Consider the following 15,695-nt stretch of genomic DNA (forward strand, 5'->3'; position numbering starts at 1 on the left):
CTTTTTTTCAAGTACATAATTTCTATTTACAACAATGTACAATGTACAATCCACATTTAAAAAACAAATTTTATTGTGTGCCGTGTTGGTTTTAAATTGGCTTGCTCATACCCCTGCGGGTCAGGCGGGGCTGATGTTACTACTAGTCTAGTCCCAGCATGCATTGCGGTGGCGTTTGTGTCGTTACGTAACAAGCTAGCTTCCTCGATACCTGTTGGGTACTCATGAGTGTTAACCACCAGCCTCGGGGAAGACCCAATACACGTTGGCGAGACTATGTCTCTAAACATGCCTGGAAATGGGAAGTCTGGGCTTCTGCCCCCGCGGCCTTACCTTGGATAGGCAGTAGAAGATGGATGGATGGATGGATGGATAAAAGCACACACGCACACCAACACCAACACCATGGCTGTTTCCCAACACCTGGAAGTCGTGTCGTGGCACTCTAACATGGAACATGCTCCACCAGGGCTCCATTATGATGATTCAGCTTCTCATTCACACCCCAAAGCCCAAATCCCAGCTGTAGTTCCAATGTTCCAAGATCTAGGATGGGATCTTTTTTCCTCACTTTTGTTACTTTTGTGAGCATTTCTTTCCACTGGTGAGGGTCAGTCGGGGACCGTGTTCATCCTTCGTCATGTATGATCTTTTAGGAAACTGAGTGATGAGTCCACACAAAATGTTATTCCTGTCACGTTTGAAAACTGAAACTTTACGTTGACAAGTGTGTGCGTGTGCATGCAGTAAGCAGGTGGTCTCTGTGTCACAGCGAACATGCACCCTCAGTGGTCGCCGTGGTAATCCTGATGACTGATCTGCAGGTATTGATTGGCTATCACATTCCCACAGTGACCGTGTGTGTGTGCGTGTGTGATAGAGCGAGGCACTTCCCTGCGAATTACGTTATGTGCTGGTCACCATGGAAACACACCCATGGGGGCACCCAGCCAGCACACACACTGTTAATAATGTTTGGCCTAGATACTCATCCTCAACCCCAGAGTGTGTGCACGCGTGTGTGTATGCGTGCATGTAAAGCAGCTTCAGAACACAGCACAGTGACAGCGACACAGTGAAAAATGCATGAAATGAGTCCGTGAAGCAGAAAGGAAGGAGGCTTGCATGACGACAGGAAGTGTGTGAGATCCGTGACATCACCACATGTTCACCCTCGTCTTTTGTTTTGTGGCGTAGCGTGGAGACCCTTTCCAAAAATGCAAACCCGTTTGGAGATGACAAGAAGACTATAATATCCAAAGTTCTACCATTCCATTCTCCTCCGCTTATCCGGGTTGCACGTGCAGCAGTCCCAGTAGGGAAGCCCAGACTTCCTGGTCCCCGGTCACCTCCAGCTCCACCGGAAGGACCCCAAGGCGTTCCCAGGCCAGCTGTGAGACATAATCCCTCCAGCGTGTCCTAGGTCTGCCCCGGGGCCTTCTACTGGCTGGGCATGCCTGGAACACCTCACCAGGGAGGCGTCCGGGAGGCATCCGGACTAGAATCCCAAGCCACCTCAACTGACTCCTCTCCATGTGAAGGAGAAACGGCTCTACTCTGAGCCCCTCCCGGATGACTGAGCTCCTCACCCTATCTCTTAGGGTGAGTCCAGCTACCCTACGGAGGAAACTCATTTCAACCGTTTGTATCCGCAATCACGGATCGGTCATGACCCAAAGCTCATGACCATAGGCGAGAGTGGGAACATAGATCTGGTACAGCGACCGCATTACTGCAGACGCTGCGGCGATCCGCCTATTGACCTCACGACCCCACGGTCCCTCACTCACGGACCCCAGGTCTACACTCTCGGCAGAGTCCTTGAGGGTGCATGGGACTTTGGGCAGCCAGTACATTTGTTTTGTAGACTTGGGAAAAGGCATTCAACCGTGGTCCTGGAGGAATTCTGTGGAGAGTACTGCGGGAATATGTGGTACCGGACTATCTAATCTCAGTGGTTCATTTCCTGTATGACCGCCCATTGTCACTGAATCTGTTCATTAAAGTCATGGACAGAATTCCTTGCCACAGCCAGGGCGTTGAGGGGATTCAGTTTGGATCCTGCCGGCTTCGCCTGGCTGTGATCTTCAACTCTTACAAGATCGGTTTGCGTGTGTGAAGTGACTTAGATGAGAATCAGCACCTTCAAGTCCGCCAGGGGCCCTCAGAACTGTCTTAAGTTTTCTTAAATTTACAGTCCCAAAAAAGGGAGTGCCATCTCTGGGTTAGAATGAGATCCTGCCCGAAGTGCAGGACTTTAAGTATCCCAGGGTCTTGTTCTCGAGTGAGGGAAGGATGGAACACGAGATGTACAGGGGAATTGGTGCGGCATCTGCAGTGATACAGACTCTGCATCGGCCTCTTGTGGGGAGCTGTCAATTTATCGTTCCATCTACGTTCCTACCCTTACCTATGGGTAGCTTTGGGTAGTAACCGAAAGAACAACATGGTGGGGTACAAGGCATCGAAATGGGTTTTCTCTTTTTAGGGTGGCTGGGCTCTCCCTTAGAGGTATGGAAGCAATGTTCTCGAGGAGAAACTCGGAGTAGAACCATTGCTCCTCTGCATTGAGAGGACCCAGATGAGGCGGCTCGGGCATCTGCTCAGGTTACCGGATGCCTCTTTGGGGAGGTGGTCAGGGCACCCCTGACTGGTAGGAGGTATTGAGGAACATCCAGGACATGTTGGAGAGACAATGTCTCTCAACTGGCCTGTGAACGCCTCGGGTGGAGTTGGATGAAGTGGGCGGGTAGAGGAAAGTCTGGGTTTCCATGCCTAGGCTGCTGCCCCCATGACCCAACCTCAGAAAAGTGGAAGAAGATGGACGGATGGAGTTATTTATTTTTCTCAATTTGTATATCCAGGTTTTTATTTTTTTTTTCTTTGAATTCTGTCCCTGCTGCTCCTTTCAGTGCCTCACAATGTGCTTGTTTGGCCAGCACACTTTGCAATCTTCGTGCGCATTCTGGCGCAGCACGGTGCACCCACACCTCCATGCATCCTACCGGCGCAAAGATGGAGGAGAGAAGACGTGAAAGGGTTTAACACAGCCGAGTGCAATCCTAACCAAATCAACCATTTCAAATGAATGCCTCCCATTGCCTTTCAATGCGGAGGGCCCACTGGAATGCACGTCACCACATCAACCACCCGGTGGGACAAGTCATCTGTTCCTGAAAGTTACATTAAACACAGCAGCAGGCTAATCCAGCCATCATGCTTGTGATCCACCTGTGATTCATGCTCATGGCAAAATAGGAGAACCTTTGATGGTATATTCTCGGGATCTCCTCATCCTCCTTGTATGTACTCCATCTTTTCAGATCACGTTAAGAATAAAGATTAAAACGGAGAAATATGGAAATCATATGTATATGCATATATGATCATATGCAGATCAAAAGATCCACTGTGGTGACCCGTAATCAGGAAAGAGGCAAAAGAAAACAATCAAACTGGTAAATCCTTAAGACGCCGACTGACTTATATTTATTCAACAAGCGTCTCTCATTTTTTTCTCTTTGAATGAGAGAAGTCAAATATATCCTCCGTCTGGGATGCTGTGGCTGTTTGTGGTTGGCTGTTATTAGTTCATCAGATGTGATGAGACAATAAATCCAACAATGTTGGCTCAAACGCTTTACAAGCAAAGCGTTTGCTGGTTGCATCGAAATGTGCCTGACACTCTATCTATCAAATCTATCTGTGAGGTTTTGGTGACGTGTTTGCACTGTGCGCCTGTCAGCCAATTGACCACTGCGCAGGGTGTGCTACGCCTGCACTAAGAATAGACCAGGTTGGAGCTGGCGAGGTTTTAGCGCACCTTGGGCGCACTGTTTTGTCATAAAATGTGGACACCTCCCTCTGGTGCACCGCCATACCCTTCATATTGGCTGCGCATAATGGTGCGCTGGTCCAAATTACCACGACACGGGGTGCGCCACACCCTGTTCCACTTTGAGCTGCGCCACAAAAATAGAGGCCATGGCCTTACATTATGATTCTACGTGTAATAATGTTGTGTATGTGTAAGGTTGAGGAGAACAGACGAGGATATTTATTTTATTTCTCTGCATCTTTGTAGTAAAGAATTCCATACAGAGGCCATTATTTTATTCTGAAAGCAATCCGGTTGGAAATCGTAATATTTGTGCTAATTCTCAGAAAAATTGTTGTTCTCTGAAAAACATAGTCGAGGCTGGTACTGGTGGATGGTGGCTCGTATTCATCTCGTGCTTTTAATTTCATGTTCTTTCCGTCTTAGTTTTACACAATACTTCATGAATAAGAGAGGGCTATAACTTATGTACGCTTTGTTGATGTATTGACAATCTTTCCCGGTGACTAGGTAGCATGCTGCTAATGCTAGTTGCATCCATTCTGGTCTTCAGTCATGATAAGCTATGGAGCATGCGTGTTCTGACCCTCCAGTTCATTCTTTGTGTGCTGGTGTAATTCATTCTTTCTCCACTAGTGGTCACTTTTGCTCTTTTGTGATTGGATTTGTGTGGCAACGCCTTCTAGCAGCCTCCCGGTTTAAGCAGCAGGCAGTTTAGTCCAAGCGTCATTTTAAATGCACCTATCTCTACAGCTTGTTGTGTAATCCTTGGCTAAACATAATCTGTAAATATTTAAACGTATCGTAGATTTACTTTTTATGAGCATTATGAACTAGCCTGGGCGGCACGGTGGTCTAGCGCACAGACCCCACAGCTAGGAGACCAGGGTTCAAATCCACCCTCGGCCATCTCTGTGTGGAGTTTGCATGTTCTCCCCGTGCATGCGTGGGTTTTCTCCGGGTACTCCGGTTTCCTCCCACATTCCAAAAACATGCTAGGTTAATTGGCGACTCCAAATTGTCCATAGGTATGAATGTGAGTGTGAATGGTTGTTTGTCTATATGTGCCCTGTGATTGGCTGGCGACCAGTCTAGGGTGTACCCCGCCTCTCGCCCGAAGACAGCTGGGATAGGCTCCAGCACCCCGTGACCCTCGTGAGGAAAAGCAGTAGAAAATGAATGAATGAATGAACTAGCCTTGTCACTTATAGAGAAGTACAAGCGAAATTGTGCAATCATCCGTCCAGACATATACAGCATACTATGCAGTGAGGAAGTGAAGTAAAAAAAAAAACAACAATTCCAAACTAGCCTCCTAATAAGGAGTGTAGGACTATTGAAAAAAACTTCGGTATACAATTTAGCATACAAGTAAAACACACTGTTCACATACATAAGACAGCACCACGAAGGGGAAATGGTTCCCGATGCGATCAGCAGCTAGCCAGGTTACCCGGAGCCAATTACACTCAACCAGGACTATTTCAAGTCTGATTGGGCCCTCCCAATCTATCCCAGGAGTCTCCCTCCCATCCCTGGCTGTTTATATTGCTAATGTGCATGACTTAGCTGTATCAAATAAAAGTATTTGGCTCAAATCCTGTGAGATGACAAATTGTCACCTGATACAAAACGCAGCGACATGTTAATCCCCCCCACCCATCTCAAGAAGCATGTATGTAGTCATCCTAAATTTAGACCTCCCTCCGTTCTGTTTTGTAGCAGATGGGGGGAAGGGGAGGGGGGGAGGATTAGTGTCTGTCACTGGAGTCCAACGTCATTTTCATTCTCATTAAAGCGTCCGGCGAGCCAGCATGGCCGGCAGCATCTGCACTAGCAATGCTTCTTCGCTCTCTGCTTAGTTTGTCACTCGGACAAAATACGACAGCGTTCAGAGACCCCAAGTCGCTCCTGACAAGATGAGCTGGGTTGGCAGGAATCGACCAATCCTGCGTCTCACACTCAAGGGGCTCAATAGAAAATGTGGCTCTGAGGATCGTTGCATCTCGCCCTTTCCCCTTGACACGACCTTCAGCGCCATCGTGTTTGGCAACTAATACTAATACTAATACTAATACTAATACTAATACTAATACTAATACTAATACTAATACTAATACTAATACTAATACTAATACTAATACTAATACTAATACTAATACTAATACTAATACTAATACTAATACTAATACTAATACTAATACTAATACTAATACTAATACTAATACTATTATTAGTACTAGTACTAGTACTAGTACTAGTACTAGCACTAAGTATTATTACCAATTTCAAAATCGTTGTTAGAATGATCAAATTCAGTTATTGTATCTTTTTCCAAGAGTACACAACACACGTTTTAACGACCACTTATTTATACTTATACTTACTTATATACTTATATATTTACACTTCTACTCCTGGGCCGGGCGATTGTCCTCAATATATGAATAGTATATAGTATATGAAAGTAGGAGCTCATTGAATGTAAAAACATGGAGAATTGAATCACTATTTCTTTCATGAATGAAAGCATTATGTATTTCATTATTTCAGTACTTTGTTATTTCAAGCACAACTTCACTTCTGTGGGCGGGACTACCGCCAATGTGGTCCAATGATTGCGTTGGTGTGAAGCTCTGAAGTCAGAGAGCATAATCTTACTTTCTTGGGAGTTGGCGGGAGATAAAATGTAATTAATGATTTAGAGGTTTATTTTTTGATTTAATTAGTTAATGACACATTGAATAATTATTTAAATATTTAGTTATTGATTTAATTAGTTAATGACACATGTAATTAATGATTTAAGTATTTGTTTCTTGATTTAATTAGTTAATGCCACATGTCATTAATGATTTAGAGGTTTATTTGTTGATTTAATTAGTTAATGACACATTAAATTAATGATTGAAATATTTAGTTATTGATTTAATTAGTTAATGACACATTAAATTAATGATTGAAATATTTTGTTATAGATTTAATTAGTTAATGATACATTAAATTAATGATTGAAATATTTAGTTATTGATTTAATTAGTTTATGACACATGTAATTAGTGATTTAGAGGTTTATTTTTCATTTAATTAGTTAATGACACATTTAATTAATGATTTAAGGATTTATTTCTTGATTTAATTAGTTAATGACACATTTAATTAATGATTTAAGGATTTATTTCTTGATTCAATTAGTTAATGACACATCAAATTAATGATTTAGAGGTTTATTTCTTGATTTAATTAGTTGATGACACATCAAATTCATAATTTAAATGTTTACTTATTGATTTAATTTGTTAATGACACATTGAATTAATGATTTAGAGGTTTATTTCTTGATTTTGAATTAATGATTTGGAGGTTTATGTCTTGATTTAATTTGTTAATGACACATTGAATTAATGATTTCAGGATTTATTTATTGATTTAATTAGTTAATGACACATTTAATTAATTTATTTCTTGATTGACTTCCATTTTCCGATTTATTTCCCATTTGTTTTGGGTGTGAACCACCAATCCTCTTCATCCCTGTTTCCAGGGGAGAGAGGGCAGAAATATGCACATGATCAAATTCATTTTTATTCATTGTCATTTATTATAATAATTGTCATTATTTTTGCAAGACCCAATATCTTGTGACACGCCTGGTGATTACCAAATAAAATGCCACTTCAAATTTGTCTGTTTCACTCTATCACTGTTCTTCAAAAATGTCTGAATAAATCTTGGCGTTTGGTGGTTGAATATGGCCTATTTTTAGTCAAAACATATTCTGATTTATTGTTTTGTATACATGAAGCATTTTCAATCATAAAAATGTATGTTGTCTTCTGATATGTCCACGTTCTCCACGAAGACATTTACAATTGATTTCTCTCTCATTTATTGTCAGTCCCTTAAGCAAATAGAATAGGAGTGCTTAAGCGACTGATGGTTTTGGCCAATGAATCCAGTGATTCCCACTCCCACTCTGTAAATGGCAAATTCCATGACGACCCCGATAGTGTTTGCTTCCAGCCTGAGGCAACACCGGTGCTTGTGTACTGACCCGACACCACCGCTCATTTTCAACCTCATTTTTGTGTCCTTTTACAGCTGGAAGTCAAAGGCAAACCAAGGCTAACATGGAGGGATTGTAGTGCAACATTTGAACCTTGACCCTCACACATCTGCTCGCGCTTGCCGGATGACCAGATGTCCACTGGTCTAGGATATTTGTGCTAAGATAGGCGCTAAGCGTTTTGGTTTTTTACGGTTGTTGACATAGTCGCAAATATTGAGAGTAGGAGTATGGACCTTAGCATATACAGTATCATGATATAAAACAATATCATATTGAAGTTCAGCAGAAAATCTATAACCCTTAAGCCATATCATGAAATACACAAGTTGTAAAGCATGTATTTATTGGTAAGAAAGTGGCTAACTTTTCTAATGGGATGCCAGCCTCGACACACATTTATACTAAATCTTCAACAAACTGTAATGCCTGTGCTTGTCATTAAGGAAGATGTACGTAGTCACCCATGCAATTCCAACTGCATATGGACGATATTTTTAAAAGTGGACCTATGATGCTTCTCCCACTTTTCTGACCTCTAAATGTAGTTAGAATGTTGTATTCTGGTGCCAAACCATGCCAAAGTTTCAGATAATGAGGTTTGTGATTTGGAAGTGAGCCCAGAAAGAAGTTTGGGATGGGTCAAAACCCATGGTTGTAAAACTGCCCCTTGTGATGTCATTGAGGGGTGGACTTCCTTATATGGGTGTCTGTGTAAGCCGGACAGTCTGTAAGCTCTGCCAGTCTGGTACAGCATGAGATTGACACTGGGAACACGACTTCCCGTTGCCAAGAGTGCCATGACGGAGAGGCAAATCCAAGAGATGCTGGAAGCAGGAGTGATAGAGCCATTGTCCAGCCCCTGGGAAGCTCCGGTGGGCCTGATCAAGAAAAAGGATGGTACTTGGCGGTTCTGTGTGGACTACCGTCTGCTCAACAAGGTCACTCGCAAGGACTCTTACCCCCTACCGCGTATCGATGACGCCCTTGACTACTACATCTGATTCAGCTCCCTCGACCTGCGGAGCAGATATTGGCAGATGGAGTTGGCCCCAAAGGCGCGGCCAAAGACCGTATTTTCCCTAGGCCAAGGGATTTGGCAGTTTCGAGTGATGCCATTCTGACTTTTCAATGCCCCAGCCACCTTTGAACGCTTAATGGAGAGAGTTCTTGATGACCTCCCACGTAGCCGCTGCGCATCTACCTGGACGACCTCTTGGTTTATGCGGCAAGCTTCCAGAATGTGCTGGGGGAATACCTGCAGGAATTATTCTGTGCCGTCCGCTGACCTGGGATGCGTCTCAATCCCAAGAAGTTCCACTTGTTCCAGCGAGAGACATCATTGTTGGGGAACGTCATCATTGCAGCAGGAGTTGGCACTGATCAGTGACTGACTGACACAGAAAGGACAAGTGTTTCAGTGGAACGAGGACTGTGGTTGTGTCTTTGCTCAATTCAAGTCAGCATTGAGTGAAGCCCTGGTGTTTGGCCTACCCTGACCTCCAGCGGCCGTTTATAGTGGACACTGATGCCAGCAATGTGAGATTGGGAGCTGTTCTATCCCAGGAAGGGGAAAAAGGGGAGCAAGTCATTGCCTCCCATAGCCGTGCCCTGAACTGTGACTGTGTCACGCGACAAGAATTGCTGGCTGTTGTTCTGGCAGTTCCGACCAGTTCCGACCATACCTGTACGGGCAGAAGCCCCTCCTGCGCAGAGACCACGCATTGCTCACCTGGCTCCTTAACTTCCGGGATCCGTAAGGGCAGCTAGCTCGGGGGATGGAGACACTGCAGCACTATTACTTTGAAATCCAGCAGGACGCCAACGCACCAACGCCGATACCCTGACCCAACAGCCCTGTCAACACTGCCAGCTTCTGGAAGAAAGAGAACCCTTGGCTCCAACGGCCTCCAAGAGGCGCTTGCAGGCGAAGAGAACTCTTTCGCCTGCAAGTCTCATCAACGGCTCCAGACATGTCAGAAGTCGACCTGGCCCAACTACAACGTACCCAGAAAGAGGACAGTGTCCTCGGTCATGTCCAAGGATGGTTGGAGGCCGGCCTAAGACCGGCATGGGCAGCCATCTCCATGTTTGACCAGGAGACTAAGGCACTTCACTCAGTGGCAGTGGCCCAGCCTTGCCAGCTAAGACCAGCTTCTCTACCACCGCTGGCACCCGTGAAGTTCTCCAACTCCTGGTGCCCCATAACATGAGGATGCAAGTACTCCGGCTCATCCATAGTGCTGGTCACTTTGGCATCACCAAGACCCTGCAACGCCTCTGCTCCCGGGTTCTACTCTCCCCAGGATGTAGAGCTCCATGTGCACTGCTGTGACACCTGCACGGCACAGATGGGCGGAATTTTGAGGCCCGGGTCTTCAGTAAGGTCTGCAGGCGGCTCAGGATCAGACCCGCACAACACCACTGCACCCCCAGAACGATGGTTTGGTGGAACTTTTGAACCGTACCCTGGCCATTCAGCTGGACATCTTGACCAGCCTCTAGCAACACGACTGGGACCTGCATCTGCCCTTGGTCCTGTGGGCATACAGGATGGTGGTCCAAGTGGTGACAAGGTGCACCCTGGTAGCTTTCATGTTAGGGCAGAAGCGTCACACCCCTATTGGTCTGGTGTTTGGACCTCCTCACGAGCCAGAGGTGGAAAGTGTGGCCTGCATGGACTACTATGGCCAGCTGCGGGGCCGACTCCGAGAGGTGCACAAGGTGGCCCGGCAGAGCCTGCACTAAACCGGCTGTCGCCAGGAGAGGGCATATGACGTCCGCTGCAGTGGATTTTGTCCTTGGTGAACAGGTTTGGGTCTACCACCCGGAGACAGGGAAGGGTTTGTCTTCCAAGCTGACGAGCCACTGGGAGGGACCGTGCACCATCCTGGAGCGACTATCAGATGTGGTGTACCCGGGTGCGTCTGCAAAGGAGGAACCGGGTGGTAGTCCTCCGCAGAGATTGGCTTGCACCTTACCAGCCCCAGGCATCACCTGAGAGAGGCCAGAGCAGGCCGGGGGCACCGAACCACTATCGCCGCCGGATGGGCCGCCGCCAGAGCGAGCAACTCCCCTGCCACTAGCGGGACTCAAATTCATCCATTTTATTAAAGTGTACTATTTTATACTTTACCCAGAGCATGTGTCAAGCCCCGCCCACTTCTCATGGTCATCATGATGGGACTTCTGGTACATAGGGTTCTACTCTCTGTTCCATTCATTTGCGGTTAAACCCTGGGTCCTGTATACATTTAGTGTCCTTGATTATAATCCAGCTGCTGTAGACACTTCCACTCACCCGGGAAGAGTTAGAATCTTCTAAGACATCCACAATGTTTGACGGTGAAGAATTAAGATGGAAATGGGCTCTTGTCCAAGACTCAAAATGTCCACTAGCTAACATGCTTACGTAAAGCTAGCCTAGCTGTGTTTGAGCATTAATGCAGGATTTAGTTTTGTGGTAATGGTCCAACCATTTCTGACATACATACATACGTACATACATACACATACGAGGTAGGATGAAAATAAAATAAGTGTCGTAATTTTTTTCCGGAGATTGTCTTTATTTTGAAAGTAGCCAAGCAAGTGTTTCCGGTCAGGCTCATCTTTTATTCTGCTGTCTTGACGCTTCTTCTGTCGCTTTCTCTCTCTCTCTTTCTCTCTCTCTCTCTCTCTCTCTCTCTCTCTCTCTCTCTCTACCTCTTCCTCTCCCGGGTGCCGATGAACTCCTCTACCTGACACCACAACGCGTCCGGCGGCAGAGGGGGTTGCGCAAGCAGTCGGGGGTCGCCCTGTTCTTAACTTTATTTAAACAACTCCCTCCACCTCATTCGGGACTTATAATTTTTATTTTCTTTTTTTACGTATCCATCCACCCATCCATCCATCCTCTGGACTGGTCAAGTTGGGCTAAAGGAGGACTAAAGAGAAGAAGAAGAAAAAGAAGAGGAGGAGGAGAAGGAGGACCACCGGGCTGCTGTCAGATGGAGCAGCGAGGCTCCCGGTGGAGCTCAGGGCGCACGGTGGACCCGCAGTGACCGACGGTGCTCCCCGGTAAGCAGCGACAACTTTTTTACTGTTCATTAGCTCTGGAAAAATCTACTTTTACAATATCTGCGTGCATTATGGGATGCCACTCTTTACAAGCACATCTGTGTATTGTATGCCTTATTGGAAGTAACGCAGCATTATTACTTCCACTGTGTAAGAATCATCCACTTCCACTGTGCTCCCCTGACACTACATCAAGTGACCACCTCACAGACACAATAGCCCTTTTATGGCATCAATATCAAAATACAACATATTTCATTCAGATTCTCTCTTTTTTTTACACATTGACAATATCGTCATTATTATTTAATGCATTGATTATGGGATGTTGTTGGCTGGCAACGTTTATCCAGAAAAACATGTACTGTACCTCCATATCCATTCCTTAGTTGTTTTTCAGACACAGATAATGCTTTGTATGGGAAAGCAATGTTATGGCTTATCCTAGGTTAACATGGGCTAACCAACGCAGATTTCTTATGTGTTAAAGTAGATTTTTACCACATTTATCGTGTCGTAAACTAATGCAGATTTACGTTTTCACATTGTCGCTGCTCGACAAAAACATTCCTCATTTGGTTTTATGGCGAGATTTCACAGATTTCAAATGCTATATTGAGAGATATATTCTTTTTTCTTTTATTGCTGGGAGTTAAAGTTAAGCATAGTTATTGTAAAGTTATTGTAACATGGACTTATCGTTTGTTGACAGAGTTGTTGGTAAATGAGCATACTGTCATATGTCATAATTGTCATAATTTATCATTATTTATTTTGGGTCCGATGAAATCCATTTTATTTTTTTAATTTATTGATGCAGTACATCATTGGGCAATTTTTGTCCACTAACTTTTCTTACTTCATTGTTACAAAATCTCCAACCAACAATTATATCCGTGCTTGTGGGTAAAGATGGCGTAGCTGCAGATGCGTTGTGTTATCTTTATTAATGTAAGCATTTTTTAATAAAAAAAAATTCAACATTTTTATTTTTTATCATTAATTTGGTTCATTCATCATTTGATGTTTTAATCTTATTTTATTACCAGGATATGTGCCGCTTTTATTTTGAAGGCCAGCAGCATGATGTGTGTTGCGTATCGACTGTTGCCCAGTGGCTAAGTGAGTTAGCTCTCTGAGTGCCTCTGGAGACGTGGCTGTTGCACCAATGCTGAAGTCAGCTGATGTGTCCGGTTTCCGCCTGGACATGTTTACCTCAGGAGGGGGCTCATTAGCGTTTGTCAGGACATTCCACTCTGAACGAGCGGTCCGGTGGGGACATACTTCCTTCTCGCCGTTACAGCATTTCATTCACACTGTCAATTTCCCCAAATTCCAAAGTAGATTCAGTTATTAGCCAATTGCATGATTCCATCTGCGATTCTGTTAACACAGAATTGATGGGGAAATAGATCCATCATAAATGACCTTAAATTCATTGTTCATCTATTGCTTCTCCAGCCTGGAAGAGTCCATTGTGCTTATTAAAAAGGCTAGTTTCTCTTGCACTGCGTTTAAAGTGATGGCAGGACTCATCAGCAGGTTTTTAACAGCGCAGAAGGATCGCATTCTGCTGTGTTTTTGTTTATTTTGTTGGCGTTGGACGATTGACTGATGTCCACCCAACAGCTAGTGTGGAAACTCCAAAAAAAAGCCTCAAAGTGGATGCAAGCCTCGCATATTTCCAGGCTTCATGCCCGTCTACACACACACAGACACACACATGGACACACACACACTGGCAGTGTACTGTATTTCATGATGTCGCTTAAAGTGCCAGCTCTCCTATGGTTAACTTCATAATTGGCCTCGTACTTGATTTTTCTTGATTGGGCCTTGTGTTGGTTGTTAAAATAATATGTTTGGCGTACACACGTGCACACACACACACACCGAAATATTTACTGTGTACTTAGTCATGCTCCCAGATCTCCGATTTTATCTCGCCATGCCAAACCCGACTTCTGATCTTTAAAAGTGTCCTTTTGAAAGACCACCACCAAAGCACTGAACAGTTACGCACAGTTGTTTTGAATGAGATGGGAGATGTAGCTAGCGTTTATTTATTGTACATTTATGTATCATTCATGAAGGTATTTTAAGTTAACATGGTTTATTATATGTTAGCATGACTTTATTGTACGTGAACACTGCTTTATCAGAAAACAAATCATTGCTTTATTATAGTTTGCTCTAATTATAACATTGCTCCCCAAGGTGTTCCCCAAGGTTCGGTGCTTGGTCCTCTCCACTTCATCCTCTACATCCTCCCGCTTGGCAATATCATCCGTCTTCACGGCCTCAATTTCCACAGCTACGCTGATGATATTCAGCTTTACATCTCCACCACCTCCATCAACTCCAACCTCTACTCCACCCTCACCAACTGCTTAACTGACATCAAAACCTGGATGGAAACACAATTTCCTCAAACTTAACAGTGACAAAACAGATATTATCATAATAAAAAAAAACAAATAAAATAAATGAAAAATAAAAAAACTTAAATTATATTAGAAAGGCAGGAAGTGAACAAATGTAACAGTTATTGATTGTAAAAGAACCAGATGGAGGGGTAGGATTTAATAAGCTTTGCTTCTTCCTACTCCTTTTGGACATGTGGAACTGGGTGTGATTATGTGATGCACTCAATTGTAATCTGGTGCATGTTCTAATGAAATAAAACCATTAACATTACCATCATCATTGATCCCAAAAACATCACAATATCAACCCATAACTTCTGTCTCAAACTTGACAGTGCCACCCTCATTCCCCTTTCTTTTGAACCCCACATCAAACAATTAACCCGGACAGCATTTTTTCCATCCTAAGAACATAGCCCGACTCCGTCCATCACTTTCACTCTCTGCCGCTGAATCCCTGATCTATCACATCCAGAATCAACTACTGCAACAGTATTCTTTACGGTACAACATCCAAAACCCTCAACAAACTACAATACATTCAGAACTCAGCTCCACCCGCTCCCCGGTCCTTAAAAATCTCCACTGGCTTCCCGTCCCCCAATGCAATTATTTCAAAGTCCTTCTCATCACCTACAAATCCCTCCACAATCTGACCCCTCCATACCTCACAGACCTCCTTCATCCACACAATCCCCCGCGTCCCCTTCGCTCCTCATACTCCAACCTCCTGGCATTCCCCTGTAAGACCACGCTCCGAACCTGGGGATACAGAGCCATTCACCCCATTCATTCCGTGCTTGTCCTTCCCACCTTTAGCCTTGTTTTAGCTCTGAATGAATGTTTAGATATTGTATTTTAATGCATCGTTTACTCTGTTCTTACTCAACTTTTTTTTTCTTTACTTTAAAGCGTTTTTGAGTCCTCTGAAAAGCGCTATACAAATAAAAGGTATTATTATTATTATTATTATTATTATTGAAAGGTAACACAGGCTTGTCATAGGTTTACGTGGTTGTATGGTACGTTATCATATGTTACCACATTTATCACAATCACTTTCTATGGCCATGTGGAACACTGATGTGGATTTAGCATAAGTTAACGTTGATAGCGCAAGATGACAAATGTACTTTCATTGTCATTTAGCATGGATTTGTTGTAAGCTAAAATAAATTATCTTGGGTTTTTACATGGATATGTTGCGTGTCAATATCATAGGTTACCAAGTTAACATGAACCTAATGGATGTTAACGCTTCTTTATTGTACATTAACACAGCTTCAGCGCACGTCAACATACAGTA

This window comes from Doryrhamphus excisus, linkage group LG9, assembly GCF_037039965.1.
Source record: "Doryrhamphus excisus strain RoL-2023G ecotype Guam linkage group LG9, RoL_Dexc_Guam_v1.1, whole genome shotgun sequence".
Taxonomy (NCBI): domain Eukaryota; kingdom Metazoa; phylum Chordata; class Actinopteri; order Syngnathiformes; family Syngnathidae; genus Doryrhamphus; species Doryrhamphus excisus.